At 48.0% G+C, this 21,023-nt stretch overlaps 1 protein-coding gene across 1 annotated transcript in view; it reads right to left on the minus strand.

Moving 5' to 3' along the window:
* The window catches only part of LOC141047030 (uncharacterized), a 406,067-nt gene that overhangs the window by 243,727 nt on the left and 141,317 nt on the right, over positions 1 to 21,023 (minus strand). The gene's annotated exons all lie outside the window — the stretch shown is intronic.

Consider the following 21,023-nt stretch of genomic DNA (forward strand, 5'->3'; position numbering starts at 1 on the left):
GGCGCAGCGGGTAACTTTATTAGTCTCGAGGCAGTTAAAAAGTTTCGGATTCCTGTCAGATCCCTGGAGACTCCTAGGCTGGTAGTTCCGGTTGACGGTAAGCCCTTGCAGGATACCGTTATCCAGGTCACTGAAGAGGTAGAGCTGCAGATTGGCACAGGTCATCGGGAGAATATCTCCTTCCACGTATTGCCGACTTCGTCTCATACGTTTCTTCTTGGTCATCCTTGGTTACGGTCTCATGGGCCGACTCTGGACTGGCGATCCGGCAATGTACTCCATTGGGGACCGATCTGCCAGAAAAGGTGATTACTGTTCGTTCATCCGATGAACTCTGCCTGCCCGTCTTCTGCGCCTACAGGTCCGCCGTCAGCTTACCAGTCTATGACCAATGACATTGTCAAGAAGGGGGCTGAGAGTCAGCCTCTACTTCAATCAAGCAACCGGTCTATGACTAATGACATTGTCAAGAAGGGGGCTGAGAGTCAGTCTCTACTTCAATCAAGCAACCGGTCTTTGTACTCAGTTGTGCATCCTGGCACACACTCTGTCCCTGTACTCTGTTACACCTTCTGGCACACCTGCTGCCCCACTCAGTACTCTGACGTGCTCCTTGCACGCATCCTGTTTTGCTCACCCCTGGACGTACTAGTCGCTGCATGCCATACGTGCTCTCGTGTACCCGTCTTGCACTATCCTGTATCTAGCGCACTCCCGTGTACACAACCTGTGTTCCCGAGTACACCCTGCACCTCCCTGCAGACACACTCACGCGTGTCTCCTGTGAGCCGGCCCCCTGGTGCCAGCAGTCGTGGTACCTTATCCCCTGGGGCTTGCTCCTGACATTCCCTGTATAGGGGGTGGTCCTCACTAGGCCAGCTCGCCCTGGGAGGGTTGCTGCCATGACCCAGAGGGTCCACTCCAGGAGTCGTCACACTTTCCTTCCTTTCCAGCAATTCACACTTAACGTCCCAGGCCAGCAGCTGCAAATCCTGTCAGACAATGTGTACCCTTCGCTTCTGTGATCCTATGTAGCTGCCTTTCTGGTAAGAATAACTGTGGCAAATGGCTGTGACCCATAAAGTGACTACAACTATTGGCTTGCTAGTTGCGCCCTGAAGTACACACACTAGGCTAGGGGCTGTCACCCTTTGCGACCAAGTTTCTTCCCCATCTGACGTCCGCCAGCGTGGAATGAGCCCCATGGGGAGTACCCTCCAACCGTGTCTCAGAAGAACCACTCTTTCCTTCAAGGAGCTTTCTGTCCAAGCCAATCTGTCCAGCAGCTTCGAATGACAAGAGCTGCTCCAGACACGTCCTTCTCCTTCCCTCACTCTGAGGGAACTCACTTCCCATCCTATAATTCTCCCGCTCTCAATCAACGCTCTGCCCACCTCCCAACACCCTTCGTGTTCCAAAGCAGGGGCCATAAAGGGTGCTCTGCTATGCTACGTGTGTGTGGGATGTGGGTGTGGAATGTGGTCGGGTGTCTTCGCCTTACCTGGTTGTGGGATACCACACCTCTGGGTGAGGTGCAGTATCTCTGTGGTGACTGGACCCACAGGGGTGCCACAACTCCATGGACAGAGAGTCGACCGCAGGCACTCCTGAGACAGGAGGTAACGGTAAAGGCACACTGGGATGTTGTCCGAAAATGATGAAGAAGGGAGACTTGGAGGAAGATTCACTGGTGTGGTTATTACATGCAAACGGCCCAAGGAAGTAGACTTACCCAGTCATTCTGGTGAGCATTTGAAAAGTGACGGAGATAAGATGTAAGGATTTGATTTGTTTGTTCCACCTGCCTGTTGGTTTGGTGGTGATAGGCAGAAGAAAAGTCAAGTGTCTTTAATGAGTCCACAAAGAGCTCTCCAGAACCGGAAGGTGAATTGAACTCCTCTGTCTGACACGATGTGCAGAGGAAAGCTGTGAATTCAGAAGATGTGAGTGATGATAATCTTCGTCAATTCGGGAGCAGAGGGCAGACCGGGAGAGGCATGAAATGGGCCATCTTCGAGAATCGGTTTACAACCACCAGGATCACAGTACAACCGGAGGAACAAGGCAGATCGGTGATAAAATCCATGGCTATGTGCTGCCATGTAGCCGAAGGTACTGGAAGAGGAAGCAGAAGTCAGGAAGGTGGTTGTCTGGGTACCTTGTTTTTGGTGCAGGATGGACAAGAGGCCACAAAGTCTTTGACATCCTGGGGAAGAGATGGCCACCAGTAGTAGCAGGACAACAGGGAGCGAGTCTTCTTGACACCAACATGGCCGGCAATTTTGTAAGATTGTCCCCAGCATAACACTCGTTTTCGATTGCTCTCAGCCACAAAGGTCTTTCCTGGGGGTATTGAAATCAAGTTGACAGGAGCCACGGTAATTATCGTAAAGGGGTCGATGATATCTGCAGGTTCTTCTTCAATATCGGTGGACTGGAAAGACCTAGACAAAGCGTCGGCATTAACGTTTTTATCGCCAGGCCGGAAATGAAGTTCAAAGTCAAAGCGGGCAAAAAACAACGACCACCTGGCTTGCCGGGTATTGAGCCTTTGTGCAGACTGGATGTAAGCCAAGTTCTTATGGTCAATGAAAATCTTGAATGGATGTATGGCACCTTCTAGTAAGTATCTCCATTCCTCCAAGGCCAATTTAATGGCCAATAGCTCTTTGTCCCCAATGGAGTAATTTCGCTAAGTCGGGGAGAATACTTTAGAAAAGAAGCCACAGATGACCAGGTGACCAGAAGAAGACTTCTGCAAAAGGAAGAAGCAACATAGCGAAACGGCGCTTGTCGGGTGGGGGGAGACACCTGCGGCATTCCCTCAGCTGTTACCCGTGGACGCTGCACCGAATCCGGCACATTCTTCTAACTCAGGTACTAACAACCAGTCCCCGGTTTATACCAGGCACTTTATTTCTATTATACTCTGTGCAGCTCCCTGGCACACTTTACTCATTATTATTATTATTATGCATTTATATAGCGCCATTTATTCCATGGCGCTTTACATGTGAAAAGGGGAAATATAGACAAGTATAGTAAACATTAAAAACACACATGTGACATGCACAAGTATAGTAAACATGTGTAAGACAAGGGACACACAAGTACATAAGGAGAGGGGACCCTGCCCGCGAGGGCTCACAGTCTACAGGGATGGGTGAGGATACAGTAGGAGAGGGTAGAGCAGGTCATGCTGTGGTTCAGTAGACCGAGGATCATTGCAGGCTGCAGGCTTGTCTGAACAGGTGGGTCTTCAGGTTCTTCTTGAAGGTTTCCATTGAGAGTCTGATGTGTTGCGGCAGGGAGTTCCAGAGTATGGGGGAAGTATGGGAGAAGTCTTGTATGCGGTTGTGGGAAGAAGAGATAAGGGGGGAGTAGAGAAGGAGATCTTGAGATGATCGAAGGTTGCGTGTGGGTAGGTATCTAGAGACCATGTCACAGATGTATGGAGGAGACAGGTTGTGGATGGCTTTTGTATGTCATGGTTAGGGTTTTGAATTGGAGCCTCTGGGTGATAGGAAACCAGTGAAGGGCCTGGCATAGGGGGGAGGCTGGGGAATAGCGGGGAGACAGGTGGATTAGTCAGGCAGCAGAGTGTAGGATGGACTGGAGCGGAGCCAGAGTGCTAGAGGGGAGGCCAGAGAGTAGTCGAGGCGGGAGATGATAAGAGCATGCACTAGTGTTTTTGTGGTTTCATGGTTGAGGAATGAGCGGATCCGGGAAATATTTTTGAGTTTGAGGCAGCAGGAGGAGGCGAGGGCTTGGATATGTGGTTTGAAAGAGAGCGCAGAGTCGAGGATCACCCCAAGGCACCAAGCGTGCGGGACTGGGGAAAGAGAGCAGCCGTTGACATTGATGGATAGGTCTGGTGGAGGGGTATAGTGAGATGGGGGAAAGATGATGAATTCTGTTTTGTCCATGTTCAGTTTGAGAAAGCAAGCAGAGAAGAAGGCTGAGATAGCAGCAAACATTGTGGGATTTCAGTCAGTAAGGAGGCGAGGTCGGGTCCAGATAGGTAGATCTGCGTGTCATCGGCATAGAGGTGATACTGCAAACCGTGGGATTCTATGAGCTGTCCCAAGCCGAAGGTATAGATGGAGAATAGTAGGGGTCCTAGGACAGAGCCTTGGGGAACACCGACAGACAGGGGGCGAGGTGAGGAGGTGGTGTGTGAGAGGGAGACACTAAATGTTCGGTCTGTTAGGTATGATGAGATCCAGGATAGGGCCAGGTCTGTGATGCCAAGAGATGAGAGAGTCTGTAGCAGGAGGGAATGGTCTACGGTGTCGAAGGCAGAGGACAGGTCCAGGAGAAGGAGGACAGAGTAGTGTCGCTTGCTCTTGGCGGTTAGTAAGTCGTTAGTGACTTTATTTAGGGCAGTTTCAGTTGAGTGATGCGGTCGGAAGCCAGATTGTAACCGGTCAAAGAGGGAACAGGAGGAGAGGTGGGAGGACAGTTCAAGATATACATGCTGTTCCAGTAGTTTTGAGGCGTAAGGGAGAAGAGATATTGGGCGATAGTTAGACACAGAGGATGGGTCAAGGGAGGGCTTTTTGAGGATGGGTGTGATGAGGCATGTTTGAAGGATGAGGGAAAGACACCATTTGTAAGTGAAAGGTTGAAAAGGTGTGTTAGAGATGGGATGAGGACTGTGGCCAAGTTATGGATGAGGTGAGATGGGAGTGGGTCGAGGGCACAAGTGGTGAGGTGTGATCTTGACAGAAGGGTGGAGAGCTGATCTTCTGTAAGGATGGAGAAGCTGGCTTTTGCAGAACATGGCTGAGCGGCTAAGAGGGGCATTGAGGGCTGCGGGCCAAAGTTTTGTCTGATCGTGTCGATCTTCTGCTTAAAGAAGGAGGCAAAGTCTTCGGCAGAAATGAGAGGAGGGGGAGGAGGTGCTGTGGGACGGAGTAGAGAATTGAAAGTGTTGAAGAGCTGTTTAGGGTTGTGAGACAGGGAGGATATGAGAGATGCGAAGTAAGTTTGTTTTGTGGCAGAGAGCGTGGACTTAAAGCTGGCAAGGGACTGCTTGTATGCGTTGAAGTGCTCAGTAGAATGGGTTCTCTTCCATCTCCGCTCAGCGGCCCTGGAAACCCGTCTCAGTTCTTTGGTCAGGCTGGTGAGCCAGGGCTGCCTGTTGATTGTTCGAGTTTTGCTCTGCATGAGGGGGGCAGCCGAATCAAGCGTTGCTGTTATTGTGGTGTTATAAAAGGTGGCAGCAACATCTGTGTCATGAAGGGAAGCTATGTCTGTAAGAGGGAGAAGGGATTCAGAGAGTGATTGTAAATTTAGGTGTTTGAGATTCCTGCGAGGGTGAGCGAGTTTATGCAGCGGGGGTTGCACAGTAGGAGAGGAGAGGGAGGAGAATGTCAGTAGGTTGTGGCCAGACAGGGGGAGGGGTGAGTTATTGAGATTGGTGAGGGAACAGAGTCGGGTGAAGATAAGGTCCAGCGTGTGACCATCTCTGTGAGTGGCCACAGAGGACCATTGAGTGAGGCCGAGGGAAGCCGTGAGTGATAGAAGTTTAGAGGCAGCCGGGGTGGAAGTGTCAATGGGGATGTTGAAGTCACCCATGATGATGGTGGGGATGTCAGCAGAAAGGAAATGGAGTAGCCAGGTGGTGAAGTGGTCGAGAAAGGTGGAGATGGCTAGCTCTGGGGGGCGGTAGATGACAGCCAGTTGGAGGGGGAATATATGCGGACGGAGTGCACCTCGAATGAGGGAAGAGTAGCGGAGGGTGGCAAAGGAATTGGGGTAAAGGAGCAGGTATCAGACAGGAGCAAGCCAATTCCTCCACCACTTTGTTGCTGGGGCGAGGGGTGTGAGAGAGATGGAATCCGCCATAGGAAAGCACAGCTGGAGAGGCTGTGTCAGAGGGAGTGAGCCAGGTTTCAGTGATGGCGAGGAAGGAGAGTTTGTTGGTGATAAAGAGGTCATGGATAAATGATAGCTTGTTGCAAACAGAGCGTGCGTTCCATAGGGCTCCAGGAAAGGGGGTTGAGGGAGTGGGGGCTGGATTAATGGGTATGAGGTTATCATGGTTGCGAAGACGTGTAGAGGATCGTGGCAGGGTGGTAGAAGTGAGTGTAGGGAGGTGTTGAGGAGGGCCAGGATTTGGGGATATGTCGGCAGCAATAAGGAGTAGTAGACAGAGCATTAGAAGGTGGGAGCAGGATAGGACATGATGTGGCCGTGTCGGTCTGGAGAAAAAGGATTGTATGTGGAGGAAGAGTTGTGACGAAGAGGTGAGATGGCTGGGAAGGATGGAGGGGGAAATGACAAGTTCCTTACTGGGTGGAGGGATTGCAGGAGTTAGGGAGAAATAGAGTAGTATGGGGGTGATAGTAAAAAGAAGGCGAAACATTGTTGTGGTGTTATAGTCCGTTACCTTACAGTCAATTCCAGTCCAATTCAAGTCTAGTTCAAAGTACTTAGAAATTAGTACTTTGAAATTGATGGGGCCAACTACGTCTGGAGCAGACCCATGGTGGTGAATATATGTGCAGCTAAAGACAATCAGGTGTGAGTGAAAGTGGGGTGTGACTGCCCAGGCCAAATGCACAGAGTTAAGCAGAGGTCATAAAAGGGGGAAGGGGTTATACAGACCACTTAGATGTGTGGCAAAGATAACAAGATGGAGTACAATTATGGATACAAGAAGATGGGTAAGCTATGCACACCATATAAAATGCAATGCAGTTCACATAGGGCATTCAGGAGCATGAGAAAGTGGTGGAAATTCAGTAATGCATACCATATAAAATACAATGCAGTTCACATAGGGCATTCAGGAGCATGAGAAAGTGGTGGAAATTCAGCAATGCATACCATATAAAATACAATGCAGTTCACATAGGGCATTCAGGAGCATAAGAAAGTGGTGGAAATTCAGCAATGCATACCTGTGGGAACAGAAAAACATCTCGGTCAGATGGTGATGATGATGACAATACTGTAGGAGTCAAGAGTGGCCAAATGCATTCTAGAATTCAAGTCTAATTCAAAGTACTTAGAAATTAGTACTTTGAAATTGATGGAGCTGATTACATCTGGAGCAGACCCATGGTGGTGAATATATGTGCAGCTAAAGACAATCAGGTGTGACAATCATTAACCCTTTAGCACACTCAGGACACTAATAGTCACATGGGCAATGTGCAATACTGTTTCCTTTGCAGATACTCAGCAGTAACAAACAATGGCTTTTGTCTACTGAGGCATGTTGAACCCTGCATTGATTAATTTGCATGTCAATACCTCTTTATATTTACATCTAATTTACATCTACTTTTTCCACAGCCACACGGGCAACGTGCAATATTGCCTTTTTTGCAAAACCTAGTAGTAACAAGCAATGTGTTCATTGTCATCTACTATGGTGCACTGACTCTGGCAGGAATTATTATTATTACTTTTGCATGCAAGAACCATTTTTGTATTTATATTTAAATCTACAGGGTTATTATTGTGTGTGTATTATTATTATTTTTTTTTTACATCATTGTATACTGTTTTGCCGCAGCCTATCCCCCTTTTTTGGAGGCCTTTTGCCCTGTCTTTTTAAGTTGTCTTTTTAATAATATTTAATAAAGAATCATTTTTTAACAATCAATATTTTCTCTTATTTTCACTTTTTTTTTCCACATGCTATACCTTCTTGTGGAATATGTTGAGCTCAGCATATGATTCTAGTGTGTCTACTTAAGCTAATATATAAAAAACCTTTAGGGTGGATATATGTATTTTTCTCCTTTTGTTTGGAAAAAGTTCCAGGCCGCGCCTGAATCTATATAAGCCTCCTCAGAAAAACGCTTAAAACCAAAATTCAGCAAAACAGACACGGTCAAGGGAGGAGAGGAATCACGTATACCTAGGAAGGCCTCTCCTACCAATCCTAGGTGGAGAAGTTTCCCGACTTCTCGGAACAGGAACGAAGGCGATGAGAATGACTCCCACAGTAAAAACAGAGTCCTTGTGCAAGCCTCTCCATGCGACACCGTTCAGCCATCTTGAGACGGTCCACCTGCATAGGTTCAGATACGGGGCCCACTGAAGAAGGCATGGATTGCAAGTGGGAGGACTGGGAGTAGACGAGGAGAGACGAGGAGGTCTTCTCTCTCTGGCTGCCTCACGGGTACACTCTTGGAAGCGCAGATCAATGCGTGTCGCAAGAGAGATTAGATCCTGTAAAGAGGTAGGGGTATCCCGGCCCGCCAGTTCGTCTTTAATCCGACCGGACAGGCCACGCCAAAAGGCCCCTACGAGGGCCTCATTGTTCCAACCGAGTTCGGAGGACAAAGTGCGAAAACGGATGGAATATTTTCCAACCGATAAGGTACTCTGATGGAGATGGAAGAGGGACTCGGTGGTGGAAGCTAGACGACTCGGCTCGTCGAAAACACCTTGCAGAAGGTGTCCAAAAAGGTGGAGAGCTGAGAGACGAGTGGATCATCGCGCTCCCAGAGAGAATTCACCCATGCTAACACCTCTCCCTCTAAGTGGGAAACTATAAAGGCCACCTTAGCACGATAGGTGGGATATTGCTGCTGCAGGAGCTCAAAATGTAAGCGTCATTGGTTCAAAAACCCCCAACACAATTTGGGATCATCACTATATCGGAGTGGTTTGCATAAACGGGACAGTGGGTGCGAGACCGAGGCTTGAGCAGAAATGGAGGCAACAGAATGTAGGGAAAGGAGTCGGTTATCTACTGACGCCATATAGTTGAGAAAGTGGGCCTGGGTGTCGCGTTGCTGAGTGAGCTCCTGTTGGAGACTGGCCAACTGGGAGGCATTCCCAGAATCAAAGGACTGTATGGCCGACAAGCGGGACTCCATAGATTTCAAAAAGGACATAATCCTAGTCTGATTTTCCCGTAGAAACACCAGTTCCTTTTGAGGGGAGGCAGTGGTACCAGCGGGGTCCATCACCTGATTATACTGTGATGACTCCTGGAGTGGACCCTCGGTGTCGTGATACCAACCCACCCAGGGCAAGCTGACCTAGTGAGGTCCACCCCCTATACAGGGAGTGTCAGGGGCAGACCCCAGGGGGTAAAGTACCACGACTGCTGAAAGTAGGTGGCCGGTTCACAGAAGACGGGAGAGGGTGTGTCTAGCAAGGTGCAAGAGAGAAAACGCAGGATACTGGAATGTGCAAAGCGTGGACACAGGGGCACGCTGTGTATAGGATCGTGCAGGGCGAGTACACAGAGGCACGCAGGGTTCAGGACAGTGCAGGGCGTGTACATGGGGGCATGCTGAGTATTGGACAGTGTAGGGCAAGTACATGGAGGTACGCTGGGTACAGGAGTGCGAATATCGTGCACTGAGAAGCATGCCCGGGTATGAGGCAAGGTAGAGCGCGTGCTGGAAAGCACGCCTGAGTACAAGGTAAGGTAGAGTGTGTGCTAAGCAGCACGGCAGAGCGCAAGGCAGAAGCAGAGCGTGTGCTAAGGAGCATGATGGAGCACAGGGCAGAAGCAGAGCGTGTGCTGAGAAGCACGACAGAACTCAGGGCAGAAGCAGAGTGTGTGCTGAGAAGCATGACAGAGCACAGGGCAGAAGCAGAGCGTGTGCTGAGACGCACGACAGAGCTCAGGGCAGAAGCAGAACGTGTGCTGAGAAGCAGAGCACAAGGCAGGGGACCTGAGTACAGAGGAAGGCCAAGCAGGGACCAAGCAGACCTAGCAAGAAAGCACAACAATAATCAGGTGCCTCCCATAGGAAGAGGCAGCCTGATATAGGGCATGAGTGCTGGGACTTCCGGGTCATGTCCTCCAGGACCATATAGATGGCGCGGCTGCAGTCCGGACAGAGAGGTGAGCGCATGCTCCCTTGACAAAGACATGGAGTCACGTGAACAACCACAGAGTGAAACACAGGAGGTGCGCGGGCGCACTCGACAGGACCCCAGGAGCGGCCACAGCTCCGGAAGGGGTGAGGTCGGGAGCTGGATCCCGGCCCCGAGTGAGAGCTTCATGACACCAAACTGTTTTCAGCTGTGCTAACATACTTGCACAAGGGTTTTCAAGGGTATTCTAACCATCTATTATCCTTCTTACACAGTTAGCAAACAAAAAGGACCATAAGAACTCTGGAGTGATGGTTGTTGGAAATGGGCCTCTATACATCTATGAAGATATTGCATTACAAACCAGACGTTTGCAGCTAGAATAGTCATTTACCACATTAACAATGTATAGACTGTATTTCTGAATCATTTAATGTTAGCTTCATTGGAAAAAACTGTGCTTTTCTTTCAAAAATTAGGAAATTTATAAGTGACCCTAAACTTTTGAAAGGTAGTGTACATACACTAATTTTATTAAAAAATACCTATGAATTAAGTGAGGTCACCTAAAAGAATGAATAAAAATGTATGTGAAATGAATGAAATGGTTCTTACCATTAAATAAATCATTTATAAATGGTTTTATTTAGTTAAGTCAGTAGTTTCTTATACGAGATATGAACTGGTGATGAGTAATTTTCTGAAGTCACAGGTATAGTGGTGTAAAGCTGTGCACCACTAGAGAACTTGATGGATCAGCATCGGACTGAAAAAATAGGATTATTGGAAAAGAATCCATTGAACTAGAAGACAAATACGTAACCCAATGGTCACTAACTAATAAGAATGAATGTCAGCCTGGGGTGTTACATAGTGAGAAATGGAATTGCTGACAAAACAAGAATGTGATTGAATCATGTATGTGACGGCTGTCTATTCGAAGAGCGCGTGTTGATTCCTGATCATGGCTGTTATGGTAACAGGAGACATAAACCTAGTGAGCATGTATCGGTGTCAAGCTACCATGGTGGAAGCTGATATAATATGTAGTGAATGGGGGTGAGGGAAAATGAGGGAGGTGTTGTAGATGAGGTGAATAATGCGATACAAAGAGCGTCGGCTGATCACTCAGGCTACAGAACGGAGGATCCATTGGAGGAGCGCTCTGGATGCCGGAGACAACGAAAAACACTGGGGGAACGAATTACACACACAGGAATTGGTGGCAGGTGTGTAGTATATAATATCGTATATATCGGGATATGAACAGAATAATTACCCAATTTGATATAAACAAACTATGTGTTATTATAGTAGAAATGTATTAAAACTGTATTATAAATAAGGGTGATAAAATATTACATTGAAATTTATGAATGTATTAGAAGTATGTTAAAAAATATTAAAATATCTAAGCTCCCCAATGAATAGACCAATAAAAGTTTTGATGAATATGACAGTAAAATGTTATAATCAATAATACAATTCATGAAGTCAAAAAGGGCATCACAAAAATATATCTGTAATTTCATTGAGTCCATGTGGAGTAAGGGTGTTTAGTTTATAAATCCAAAAGATTTCTTTCCGATTTAGTTGTCCAATGCGATTCTGAATCTTTGGGGGAATCTCCTCTATGGGGGATATTTTCAGTTTTGTGAAACCTTTATTGTGTTTGGTGGTGGAGTGGTGTGAAAGCCCATGTTTGAGAAAACCCTTTTGAATATTGGAATGATGTGAGTTTAGCCTTTTGTGGAGGGGTTGGGTAATCCTTCCCACATATAAATTCAGGCATGAGCGTATAATAATGTATATAACATAACTTGTGGAACATGACATGGGACTTTTGATAGGGAAAATTTCTCCTGTAGAATTAAAGGGAATCTGTCACATATTTTTTCGAGTATCAGCTGCGGCCACTGCCATCAGGAGAAAGGACCGGCGCCTGCGCACTGCAGTACTCTCCTACTCTCCCAGCTCACTCCTACCTACCACACAGTCAGAAATCTACAAGCCATTAACCCTCAGACACTTTCAGACTCCCTACACTCATCACTGTCCCCAATCTCCTCTTTTTCCTGTCCTGATCTGGCTGTTCGTCACTGCAACAACACTCTTAGAAGCACCCTTGACCTAGTAGCGCCCCTCACCCTCAGAACCTCCAAACACCAAGTAAAACAGCCCTGGCTCACATCGCAAACTCGACTTCTCCAGCGATGCTCTAGGAGTGCTGAACACCTATGGAGAAAAACCCGCACACCAGAAGACTTCATCCACTTCAAATTTATCTTAAGAACCTATAAAGCTGCCCTTCACTTCGCCAAACAGACCTACTTCACCACCCTGATCTCCTCACTAGCCAACAACCCCAAGAAACTTTTTGACACCTTTCACTCCTTCCTCAGGCCGAAAGCACAAGCCCCTATCACAGACATTTGTGCTGATGACCTGGCCTCCCACTTTACAGAAAAAAAGATACTATCCATCAGGAAATCTGCTCCCAACCACCAAGTGCTGTGACTCCCATCCCTTCCTGCATCTCCCCTGGCTCACTTTCCACATTTGATCCCATCACAGAAGATGAAGTCTCCAGACTCCTCTCTTCCTCTCGTCCGACCACATGCACTACCAACCCAACTCCCTCATATTGTACTACAGAACGTCAGTGACTGTCTGTCCGCAGTCTCCAAGATCATGTCCGCTCTCTTTCTGAAACTCAACCTCTCCAAAACTGAACTTCTTCTGCTCTTGCCGTCTACTAACCTCCCTAAATCTGACATGTCCCTCTCTGTGGGTGGCACCACAATAACACCCCGGCAGCAGGCGAGCTGTCTGAGTGTTATGCTTGACACCAATCTCTTCTTCACATCCCATATACAATCTCTTGCCCGCTCTTGCCACTTACACCTAAAGAACATCTCTAAAATCCGCCCTTTTCTCACCATGGAAACAACAAAAACCCTCACTGTAGAATTGATCCACTCCTGCCTGGATTACTGCAACACTCTATTAATTGGCCTCCCCGTTACTTGACTATCCTCTCTCCAGTCCATACTTAATGCAGCAGCCAGGGTCATCTATGTGGCTAATCGGTACTCGGACACGTACGCTCTTCGCCAGTCCTTACACTGGCTGCCCATTCATTATAGGATCCAATTCAAAGTACTTATTCTCACCCACAAAGCTCTCCACAGTGCGGCAACCCCCTACATCTCCTCCCTCATTTCTGTCTATCGGCCTAACCGACCGCTGCGCTCTGCAAAAGACTTTCGACTAACCTCTGCACTAATCCGTACCTCCCACTCCCGACTCCAAGACTTCTCCCGTGCTGCGCCAATCCTCTGGAATGCTCTACCCCAGGAAATTAGGACTATCCACAATTTGCATAGTTTCAGGCGCTCCCTCACAACACATTTGTTCAGAGCGGCCTATCACATTCACTAATCAAAGTCATTCTATGTGTAAGTGTGCATGTGTAGCCCATTCACTATCTCCATTCATCCCTCACTCCCTCAAGATGGCTGGACCATCATTGTAAATACACCATTGTAAATACACACCTGTACTCTGTATCGCCCCCACCTCATTGTAGATTGTAAGCTCTCACGAGCAGGGGCGGCTTGTTTTGCTTTAATTATTGTATTGTTAACATTGATACTTATGACTAGTATTTTGAAACTGTTTAACTGTAAAGCATTGTGGAATATGTTGGCGCTATATAAATAAAGATTATTATTATTATTACTCTGCTCTGCCCACAACAGGGCAGAGCAGTGTGCCTGTGCAGGAGCCATGACGGGAAGCAAAGAAGAGGACATCACCGTTAGAAGATGGGAGGCGCCGGACAGGACTGCAACACCGATCGGACCAAAACCGGACCCAGACAGCCCCTGGGTGAGCATAATATAACTCATTTTTCTTATCTTTCAGGTTACATCGGGGGCTTAGCTACAGCAATACAGAATGCTGTAGATAAGCCACTGATGGCGGTGCCAGCAGCTGATACTCGAAATAATAGGTGACAGATTCCATTTAAGGGTGAATTCACAGAGACCATGGCAGATCATGTGACAACATAGGCAACTGTACATTTTCCCACACTCCAGAGTTCAGGGCAGTTCAGGCTGTGAGGGAGCGCAGTATCAGTGTAATAATTATATGGGTACTATGGAATCTGATTGCAAAGGACAATATGAGACTGAGACCAAAGTTGATGCAAATAAGAATATTTCAAAAAAAGTGACAAAACTAACAGAGTACTTCCTGCAACTGTAACAGAAACATAGCACAATATGGAATAATGCAGGTAAAGCAAAACTGGCAGTACGCTTTCTGCAATAGTAGCGAAAACTCAACACAATAGGGAAATGATGTAAGTAAAGCAAAACTGGCAGTACACTTTCTGCAATTGTAATGAAAACTCAGCACAATATGGAAATGTCCTAAGTGACTGAAGAGCAGGGTAAGACCGGTAATAATAACCAGTCCAACAGTACTAATACTCAATTCCTCACAGGGCACAGAACGTAGGAGTCCAGCAGCAGATATGTAAGCAAGTACACCGTAGTAATGAGGCAGTCCCACGATGTAGTAAATCAGCATGCACACAGCACTAGGGTGCATAAGTCCAGCAAACATAAGGGTGAAATGCACATGGTATTCAAATGTAGAAGTCCCAAGTGACACAGGAGAGGAAACACAGGAGAAGGTTGCTATATGTACCTATAGGGCTGAAAGTCCCGCATGAGTCCAGCAACACAGCCCCAACAGACACAGACCCAAAGGAGATGGCAAAGTCAGGATTCCTTACATGCCACAGCAGCTCCAAGGTTGATCAGCTACACACCAGAAGTCCAAACAGTAGTTGAGCACAGCAGGGCAGTAGGCAGCAGAATGTAGCGCGCAAGAGCACTTAGTAATGAGCAGCAGACCGCAGCAGGGAGTTCACTAGCAGATGGGCAGGAGCAAGACAGCAACAAAATACTCAGGCACAGGAGAAAACATGACCCGGACTTAAATAATCAGGACAGACAGGAAGTTTCAAGACAGGGTGAGATCCCAGACTCCATCTTGGATCAGGGCGAACAGGCACAAAGAAAGTCCGGAATTCTTACGTTCCTCCCACCTCAGAAGCAGCCTCAGGACGATCCAGGACCAGGCTTGTCAGGATATTTCTCATGGAACAGAGTAATTTTTTGAGGAGCACAGATATTGCTCACCGGCTCCCAAGAGTTCTCCTCAGACGGATATCCTTGTCATTTGATTAGGTACTGCAGTTGATTCCTGAGGATTCTAGAATCCAGAATCTTCTCTACAACAACCTGTGCCTGTCCGTCCACTATCAAAGTGTCATGCCGCGCTCACCAGGAGGCGGGGCTTCGGTCCCGACGTCACTCCCTCCGGTACGGCGGTCCCTCCGGGGCCTCCGTCGGGTGCGCACGCACAGCTCTCGTCCCCGGGGCTCCTCCTCCATGTCACGTTTGCGCTTGCGCGCTCCTGTCAGTGCTGTCTCTGGGTCAATCTCCTCTATGGTAATGGAGGACCTGACCCGGAAGCTGTAGTGGTCATGTGCTTTCTGGTTAAGATCTGACCCGGAACCTGTCATGGACATGTGCTATACCAGGCTACCTTCCCCTATGAGAGGTGCCTGATCATTGTTGTGCTTTCTGGCTGGGTCTGCTTAGTCCCAGCCGGGCCGTGCGCTGTTCTCAGGTCCTCTGCTCTGTCTGGTATTCTATTGTGCTCCTAGCACTCGCTCTGAACTTTCACGTTACTTCATGCTCAGTAGTGCCTCTTGGAACACTCTAGTATCCTGTCCTCTGTCCCTTGCTCTGTCGTACCTCCTGGTACTCTCTGTCTCTGTGCTCTGTAATACCTCCTGGCACGACTGCTGCTCCATCCAGTACTTTGTCGTGCTCCTGGCACACGTCCTGCTTTGTATACCTCCGGACGTACTACTCGCTATACGCCATAAGAGCTCACGGCTACCTGTCTCGCACTATCTGTAGTTTGCGCACTTCCGTGTACACTCTTTGCGTTCCTGGTACCCAGTTCCGATACACTCATCCGTTTTCCTGTGAGCCGTCCCTCTTGGTACCGGCTATCGCGGTTCTGACCTCTGCGGTCCTGCCCCTAACGATCCCTGTATAGGGGTCGGTCATCACCTGGCATGCTCGGCCCAGGGGCTCCAGATCTGCGACCCAGAGGGTCCACTCTTGGACGTTGTCCGCTCCGAAACGTCACACAAAGGCTGAGGAGGAGGTGTAATACGACTCTGAAAAGTATTTGGAGACACTGGTTTTAACAGGGAGACATGAAACACAGGATGTACCTTCAAGTCCTTGGTAACTGCAGACAACAGGCAGCGGAACTCACGATCCCAGAGATCTTGAACGGGCCGATGAATTTTTGTCCCAGTTTCTGTGATGGAATGTTCAATCTCAAGTTTTTAGTAGATAACCACACAGAGTCTCCTACCTTGAACATAGATTTCGGAGGCCTGCACCTATCGGCAGATCTCTTATATCTCTCCTGTTCAATAGTCAGCGATTCCTTCAGGGTTACCAGATTCTGTCTCATTGCCATCAACCTCTCATGAACTGCAGGCACTGGTGCATCGATAGGGGATCTGGGAAGAATACTGGGATGATAACCCAGGTTGGCAAAGAAGGATGTTACCTTAGTAAATGAACTCTGAGATTTTGTTGTAACAAAATTCTGCTAGCGGAAGCAACTCCAACCAGTCATCCTGCGAATGGCTGATAATAGCATCAAAGATACTGTTCCAGAGTCTGATTAGTCCGCTCCGACTGTCCATTAGTCTGAGGATGATATGCAGAAGACAGACAAACATTAATACCAAGTGCAGAGCAGAATCCCTTCCAGAACCTGGGCGTAAAGTGCGCTCCAATTTCGGAGATGATTTTATCCGAAACTCGCAGACTCTCTGCTGCAGAGAACTACGATGTGGGAGATAAGGAGCTTCTAGCCATTATTGCTGCATTTGAGGAATGCAGGCACCATCTGCAGGGGGCAGCACAACAAGTTACTGTGCTCACGGATCATCGCAACCTGGAATTGCTTAGATCTGCAAGATGTCTTTCTCCACGTCAGGCACAATGGAGTCTATTTTTTAACCAATTTAATTTTGTCATTTCGTACCGCCCAGGTTCACGTAATGGGAAAGCAGATGCTTTATCCCGAATCCACGCAACGGATTCCGTACCTGGGACCCCGTCTAAGACCGTCTTGTCTGATGCCAACTTTGTCGTAGTCATTCAGAATAAGGACCTATGGAAGGCCATTAAGGAGGCCTATGATGCAGACCCATTTCTCGCCAACCCAACTGCTGACATGAACTTAGTTCTCAAGAATGGTATGTGGGTCTGGGATCAACATTTAAACGTTCAAGAGACTGTAAAGCTGCAGGTCCTCAAGTTCGTCCATGATTCCAAGTTGGCGGGTCATTGGGGGGTACAGAAGACAGAGGAGTTCCTGATCTATTTTTTTGGTGGCCTTCCTGTCTGAAAGATGTGAAGAGCTACATTCTCTCTTGTGAGGTATGTGCAAGCTTGAAGACGCCTCGTGTATTACCTACAGGACTGCTTCAACTACTACCCGTCCCCTCTCGTCCTTGGAGGTCTATTTCAATGGACGTGTATTTTGTCTATAATACGTATAATCCTTTATGACTGGATGTAGTGTCGTCCATACATCGACCAGTTGGAGAGACCAGACCACGTTTAGCAAAGTTTTTTTGTGATTTATATTGCTAACTCTGGCCCAGGGAAGTGTCTAAAGAAGAATCCAAGATAAAATTAAAGTCCCCTCCAATGATGATTATGCACTCGGCAAAATATATTAAATTGTTTAAGTATTGACGGCATGTCTTAATTTGGTGACATTTAGAGAGATAGAAGTTTGCCAAAGGCAACATTTTGGAGTAGATGGAGATCTTATCAAACACATTCCTTCTGTCAGACAGTGTTTCTAAAATAGTATGCGGCAGTGATTTGTGTCGGCCTATACTCAGCACCTTAGACTTCGAAACAGCATTTGTACTGTGGCTCCAAAATGAATAATATCTGTTAGTAACTGAGGTATATGTTCGCCCCTAAAGTGGGTCTCCTGAAGAAAGAGAAAATGTCTGTGTAGTTTATGCATCTGATAAAACTCTTGAGCTCTTTTCTCTGGAACATTAAGTCCTCTGACATTCAATGAGCAAGTTTTCAGTTGTGCCATATTATATGGAAAAAAGGAGAAAGGGAAAGGAAAAAAGGATAGAAAGATTAAGAGCAAGGAGGAAGTATAGATGTTAGAGAGTAACATCTACCTCTCAGCATATAAGACACATAGATTCTGGATATATCGAACACAAGGAAACTGCAAAACAAGCAGATCCTAATGTAAGTCCGTAACTGGGAGTTGTGTTTACAGGCGTAAGTCTTCCAGTCCTAGGGATCCTATTAGGGGGAACCATGGCATAAATAGCAAGTAAAGTAATACAGCCAGATATTACAGTACTACAATGTTACCTCAACTTATATGCCGTTCTAAGGTATGAACTGAGACATTCTATATAATGGGAGAGAGGAACATAAAACTCTATTAAGCTATATGTAATTATATTCTTAAAGGAACATTCACACATCTGTAAACTGTCTCTCTCATCAGGGGAGACAAATTTCATTTCAGAAGCTCATATGATTGGCAGGTTCCTTTCCCATCTGGGTTCATCACCATCAAGTTCCTGATCCATTCAAAGTCTTCTGCAATGTGCTGGAACTCTCTGTGGCAATGGTAGAGCAGGTGGCCAGTCGGATATATGGATTCTGGGAATGTCCAGGGCATCACAGAATGTTCTTGTGTCGCTTGGATCTTTGAAAATATACAGCTGGAATGTGTAGCCCCAGGAATACACCAGGCCATTTTCCCGCAGGGTACTAAGTAGTGGTTTCAATACCCTTCTTTTAGAAAGTGTGATTCAGAAAGGATCTGTGAGCAATTTATGTGTTTTACATTAAAATCAACAAGACCCAACTCTCTTGTTTTCCTCATAATAGGCTCATTTACATTGAAAAAATGTGTGATAGATAATGTCTATTGGACTCTCAGAATCTGAGCCATGATTGTCTAGTACAGAGGTCTCAATCACGCGGCCCGCAGTGGACCACATGTCTCACTCCCTAAGGCAGGTAGAAGGTGGAAGGCACACATTCAGGAGCGAGCGATGGCTGTTCAGTGTTTCACAGGACCTGGGATGAGGTCACTGGAGGGGAGGAGTCAGGGATCACATGATCAGGGGCCTCAGTGTATGCAGAAAGCTGCTGTCTGTGCTGGCTGTCATGGTGCTGAATGAGGATAAGTTTATGTGTGGGGTCAGGAGGGGTTTACAGGGTGGGTGTAGCAGAGCCGTGTGTACGAGGTGGACGGAGCAGAGCCGTGTGTGTACGAAGTGTATGGAGTGCAGCCGTGTGTGTACGAAGTGTATAGAGCGCAGCCCTGTGTACAAGCTGTGCAGAGCGGAGCCGTGTGTGTATGAAGTGTACGGAGCGGAGCAGCGTGTTTGAGGTGTACGGAGAGGAGCGTGTGTGTACAAGGTGTACGGAGAGGAGCCGTGTGTGTACAAGGTCTACGGAGCAGAGCCACGTGTATACGAGGTGTAAGGGGTGGATCCGTGTGTACGAGGTGTACAGAGCAGAGCCGCGTGTGTATGTGTACGGCGTGGAGCCGCATGTGTACGAGGTGTACGGAGGAGCCGTGTGTACGGAACAGAACCGCGTGTGTACGAGGTGTAGGGAGAGGAGCCATGTGTGTACTGAGCGGAGCCGCATGTGCACGAGGTTTACGGAGAGGATCCATCTGTGTACGAGGTGTACGGAGCGGAACTATGTGTGTACAAGGTGTACAGAGCGGAACTATGTGTGTACAAGGTGTACAGAGCGGAACAGTGTGTGTACGAGGTGTGCAGAGCAGAGCCGTGTGTATGAAGTGTACGGAGCGGAGCCGCGTGTGTATAAGGTGTACGGAGAGGAGCCGTGTGTACGAGGTGTACGGAGAGGAGCCGTGTGTGTACGAGGTGTACGGAGAGCAGGGGGTTGGACCAGATGGCCCAGGAGGTCCCTTCCAACTCTACGATTCTATGAGAGGAGCCGTGTACGAGGTGTATGGAGCGCAGCCGTGTGAGTGCGAAGTGTATAGAGTGCAGCCGTGTGTACGAGGTGTGCAGAGCGGAGCAGTGTGTGTATGAAGTGTACGGAGCGGAGCCGCGAGTGTATGAGGTGTACGGAGAGGATCCGTGTGTGTACGAGGTGTACGGAGAGGAGCGTGTGTGTACAAGGTCTACGGAGCGGAGCCACGTGTATACGAGGTGTAAGGGGTGGATCCGTGTGTCTACGAGGTGTACGGAGCGGAGCCTCGTGTGTATGAGATGTACGGAGTGAAGCTGCATGTGTACGAGGTGTACGGAGAGGAGCCGTGTGTACGGAATAGAACTGCGTGTGTCCGAGGTGTACGGAGAGGTGACGTTTGTGCACTGAGCGGAGCCGCATGTGTACGAGGTTTACGGAGAGGATCCATGTGTGTACGAGGTGTACGGAGCGGAACTGTGTGTGTGCAAGGTGTACAGAGCGGAACAGTGTGTGTACGAGGTGTACGGAGTGGAGCCGTGTGTGTATGAAGTTTACGGAGCGGAGCCGCGTGTGTATAAGGTGTACGGAGAGAAGCCATGTGTGTACGAGGTGTACGGAGAGGAGCAGTGTGTGAACAAGGTGTACAGAGAGGAGCCATGTGTGTACGAGGTGTACAGAGCGGAGCCGCGCGTGTACGAGGTGTACGAAGCGGAGCCGCGTGTGTACGAGGTGTACGGAGCGGAGCCGTGTGTGTACGAGGTGTACGGAGCGGATCCGCGTGTACAAAGTGTACGGAGCGGAGCCGCGTGTGTATGAGGTGTGCAGTGGAGATATGCGTGTACGAGGTGTGTGGAGCCACGTGTATGAGGTACAATAATTTTGTACTGTATTAAGTTTGAATGGAATGCAGCCCGTCAGCTTAAATTTTTTTATGTGCGGCCCATTTACTCTGCCGAGTTTGAGACCCCTGGTCTAGTGTATGGTGCGTCCTATCGATCTCCAGCTCCTTTAGCAATAGGATCATGAAGGATATTTTGAATAACGTGAGCAGTGTTTGATTAATCGCTTGTGTATTGATGATTTCAGGTATACCCCTTA

This window comes from Dendrobates tinctorius, unplaced genomic scaffold (assembly GCF_039654945.1).
Source record: "Dendrobates tinctorius isolate UK_male_01 unplaced genomic scaffold, ASM3965494v1 ptg000126l, whole genome shotgun sequence".
NCBI lineage: Eukaryota > Metazoa > Chordata > Amphibia > Anura > Dendrobatidae > Dendrobates > Dendrobates tinctorius.